This window comes from Ochotona curzoniae, unplaced genomic scaffold (assembly GCF_017591425.1).
Source record: "Ochotona curzoniae isolate NIBS_2020 unplaced genomic scaffold, NIBS_Ocur_1.0 contig_2210, whole genome shotgun sequence".
Classification (NCBI taxonomy): domain Eukaryota; kingdom Metazoa; phylum Chordata; class Mammalia; order Lagomorpha; family Ochotonidae; genus Ochotona; species Ochotona curzoniae.
Window position 1 is genome coordinate 15,138,098 of NW_024465369.1, and position 5,088 is coordinate 15,143,185.

Here is a 5,088-nt window from a genome sequence, read left to right on the forward strand (position 1 = left end):
GCTGTCCATGACAGGAGTTACCCATGGGAGACCACAGCATTCACAGGTATCATCGGCACTTCCCACGAGGAACAAGCATTACTTCAGTAGGATCATTTTGAGTCTAACCTAGACCTTGTTAGAATCAGCCTGCACCCACTTTGGATGCAGAGTCCCATACCACAAATCTTTGTTTTCCCTCCAGGAAATAACTGTACATTTGTTAAGCTCTGTAGGTCTTGGTTTAAAACACCTGCCTGCAATAAAGAAAACAGCTGCCTGAGTATTTGGGATACAATTTACGAAAATGTACAGCTTCCCATAATTTATAAAACCCTGAGTCAGATTTATGAAAATAAAACAGTTGTGTGTTTTTTGAGAGAAAGGTAAAGAATCCATGGCTTAAACAGAACCAGAATTCTGTTATGGCTTTAGAATTCTAACACATCGATTCCCAAATAAATGGGCTGTCTCCCTGCAGATTCCAACTAGTTTTTTAAAAGAATAATAGGAAATTGAATCCTCCCAATGTTTTCTCTCAGTGCTAGGAATCATATTCTTTCAGCTCTGTGTGGAAAATTGCAATGCATTCATAAAGCATTGTGATGGTAGGATTTGTGGGTGAGGGATTTTCGCTAAGTTAATGGAATTAAAAGCCAAAATATAGGTGTGCTTATCTCTTCATGTAATTGGGGAGATTGACTTGTCACCTGCTATGCTGCATGAGATCCTGACTTCTGCCTACGTCCATGATGTGCAAAGAATTCCACAGCAAAATGGGATTATTTTCGCTGGATGTGGGGTTCTATTCAGCCACAGCTCATATTGACAGAGAAAGCCAGAGCTTTGTAATTAAAAGAAAACATTTAGAGGTTAGCTTTAGTGCATTTTAAGGGTACTATGAACGGCTCAGCCCACCTCTTCCTTCATCTGCAGTTAATCTTGCTCGAGAGCCCTTCTGTTTGAAATTCATAATAACCGTAAGGAGAAGATTTTGCATAAAATTATCTCTAGATACATAGCAAATGAAGACATAATATGCTAAGATGAAAAAAAAAAGGTATGGAGACCCCATAGGAAATCTGTGCTTTCTTTAGATACTGCTTTTGAAATAGATGATGACATTTTTTGCCACCCTTACCTATATTTTTGGTACCTCCATGTTCCAGTTTTTCTTAGTTGTAAATCATTAAAACTATTTATTTTTGTATGACATAACTAGAAACTAAAATATATTCTGAAAAATTGTTTAAATGAAGCAATCAAATTATCGCCATAGTTATTTTTCAGTGGTGGTAGAGCTTATAATGTGTTTGTTGAAAGTGATCTATAAAGCTGATATCTGTGCTGAGAAAAGTTAGCATGTGATGAGCAAGAATAATGTGTTTTCTTCAAAGTTTTTGCTCGTCGTTGCCTCAGTGGTATTGTCCCAACAGGGATCAGGTAGTGAGGCTTGTTGATTCATTTCCATGGAGGGTTATAGGGTATGTCTGTGTGAAACTTGGTAAATGAACTTTGTATGGCTGACAACAAAAGACACTATAGTTAGGGTGTATCCACCCTGCAAAGAAAAGTGTCGCTTGCTCATAAAATGAGACAACTTCCCCTACCCCACTGTCCATCCTCAGGGATCACTCTTTACTTACAGTGGTAGTTCTAATAACAAATAATCTAAATTGCATCAAATAGCCTTAATTCAGAGTTTGATAGGCTTATCAATATGTTATCCATAATTGGGGTAGAGGGAAAGAAACAAAACATTAATCATGCACCTCTAATGTGCCAGGCACGATGCTAAGCACTTTACATTAAGTTAGACCATATAATCCCTACAAGAACCCTGTAAGGAATGCACCAGTGTTTACCCTTTGCTAATGAAGGTACTGAGGCTCAGAGAAGCTCAAAAACACCTTCTTTAGAATTAGATTATGTGGAGTGAGGTGGAATTGAAGATGATGGGAAAGTGGAATTACCCTCTTGAGAAAACTTCCAGGCCTGGCATCATGGGAATTTGTCCATCTAATCATGGGAATTTATTTCATTCTGCTTCTGCAGGAGACAATTTGCATGTGTCCCTAGATAGTGGCTTTTCTTTGGGGGTGGAGGTATGGCTTCCTTGTTCATCCCTGTTGCTGAAAGAGGAGAGAGTTATCTTGCATCTCAAGATGCTTTAAGACAATGAAAGTTGATTCTGTACATATCAAGATGTACCATTTTTGTGCATGGTCATGTTCCACTGACATTTTCCAAGTATTGCATGCAATCTGAATAAGAGACAAGAAATTGAGCACATCTAAGCCACCCTGGCTGGTGTCCAGGGATCAAGTCCACAATAGTGCAGATTCATCCACTACCCAGGGAGTTACTGCTGACAACACAGATGTGGCTGTATGCATTCTGTGTGCCTGTCAGAATGGCTTGTGTTTAATTCTGCTGAAGGAAACTAGTGTACTCACCATCCCCAACCTTGGGGAGCCAGGAAATGACCAGTCATGTGCAAGGTCCAGGACTGGTCAGCCGTCTGACTTTTCTACCACATTAAACTCTCCATTAAAGCTCACCATTGGTGACGGCTTTAAGTACGAAGAACTGCGACGTGTATATTAGCCTATGTGTCACATATTTATTTTTAGAGTCCTCTCAGCATTTGTGTCAATATGGGATTAATGCCTAAACTTTGTAAATACTGTACATTTTGTAAATCAATGAATAAACATTTTAAGTGTACCTCACCAGTCTCTTTCCTGTAATTGCATGTGTCAATAAATGATTAATGCACTCAGGTTATATACAAGGCATTGGGCTTCGTGCCACAGGGCACTTCCTCCCAGGAGCCCACTTTCTAGTTGTGCAGACAAGTAAGACATGCATGAAAAAGATGCAAGACAAGTCGCCCATAGCTAATGACCACCACTGCAGCAAACTGAAGAAAACATTACCAGACTTTGCAATTGTGTCTGTAGTTTCCCTAGAACTTTCCTTTGTTAAATCAAGAAATATAGGAAGTTACTGTGTGTAAATATATTGACATGTTTTTATTGCATATTTACATATACTTATTTAGATGTATATTTGTAATTTACTGTGTACATATTTTACATAAGAGACACAATATATACATGCATATATACATATATAAAATGTATCTGTATATATGATAGGGAATATATTCTGTTAGTTGTTTCTCCTTCAACAAAAAACAAGTATTGGACTTTATGTTATTTTTATCCAGACAGTGAGTTTATTACATCTTTTAAGTAAAATGATAGAAATTGAAAGCAACCTTGTAAAAACCTCCGCTTATTTATGGTCCTGGTTGTTCTTCAACATACTCTATTCTGAAATTTCTAGGGATGCACATGTTTTCCCCAAAGTTAGAGGTTTTCTATTAGGTTCTCGAGCAGTTATGTCATTGGTGGTCCCTGAGGTGTGGGACTTACATGGGAGTCACTCTTGGCAGTAACCTAAGAAGAACGCTGTGTTAGCATAAATGGCAGTGCAAGTGACCCGTGCTTTCAGGAGATCGATTTTCATGACATGGATTTACCTGCCCATCTGGCTTAGGAGTTTAGGAAGGAGACTTGACTTTATAAATACAATTAGTAGTATTTCCTAACAGAGTTACAACAGCTTATTTACAAGCAAAATGTAGGCATACAGTGGCATAAAGTCAAACGTAATGACTTGTATGTTGTAGCACTGCATATTTTCTTGATTGTCCATGTTTAAAGAGCATCACAAAGGTTTTCAATACATTTTATTTAACTATAAGTAAAAGATGCAAAAAAAAAATGAGCATCTGTTATTGCAACTGGAAGAACTTGACCTTAAGAAATTCAGACATTTTTTCTAAGATTTGCAGAATCATCTTGGGGCAGGACAAAAAGATGAATATGACACACCATAACTTCTACATGGAAAATTCTCCACTGAAATCTACTGGAAAACTGTCCTATTTGCTAATATTATTTGGTGCTGCAAAACTAATAAAATTTCCAAAAATGTTTTTCAAATCAAGCCCTTATTTCAGCATTTTCCCTCTTTAGCTAACTTTTAAAAACATGCCTTCCCCCATTAGTGAGTTACTGATGTCTTGCTGTTACTTTTAGCAAGTGGTAACTCCACAGCAGTTGCTGCATGGCATGAGGTAAAGGACTCTGTGTGTAGTTATATTTTCAACAGAGGCCTGAAGTCCAAAGTCAGACATAGTCTCAGAGGTTCTACTTCTATTCTAAAAGTAACCCTGGTTTGCCTATGTGATTTTATTTTCAAAGCTCTTTGATATATACTGCTTCAACAGATCAGCATGACCTTATTTCTACCTTGCATGGCTAAAGCTTTGGAGTGGTTAAGGGAGTACCACCTGGGACTTTGGATTTCCAGGGCTTTGATTCCTGACCCAGGACTCTGATATATACTCATTGCCAGGAAGACATGCACATTGGCTCTACCCTTCCCTGGCACCTTTTTACTAAAATGCCATTCTCAAGTCACAAAGTTACAGGTGAATAGGGCCCTAGAAATCATTGTACTCCAGGGAACCCAAATCACTTTGTATCTAAGAACATCACACTGTCATGCTAAAGAAAAGACAGAGACTCACACTGTGGTGAACTACAGCCTACACTGCTGACTTCCCACGTGGGTACCATTTAGGTCCTGGCTGCTCCACTTCTAACTCAGCTCTGTGGTAATGTGCCTGAGAAAGCAGCAGAGGATGCGCCAATTCCTTAGGACCCTGTACCCCTGTGATAAACCCAGAAGAAGCTCCTGGCTCTGGCCAATGTGGCCATTTAAGAGGGTGAACCAGCAGATGGATGAGCTCTCACCCGCCCCCATGATTCTGCTTCTTCAAATAAATAAGTAAATCTTTGAAACAAACGAATAAAAGGTTGAAACTCATTCAGATGTTCTTTTTTTGATCGTAATGTAGTGAAGACCAGAGTAACCCATGTGGATTTGACAGCACCAGGAGGACTGTCACAGCAGGAAAAGGCAACAGAAAACAGTTGCAAAGGGCAGCTTCCAGTTACTCAGATTTTGCTTTCTTCGGAATGTGTTAAAGTGCAGTGTCAGAAATCAGCCTCTGGAAGTTCAGTGTTAGCCCTG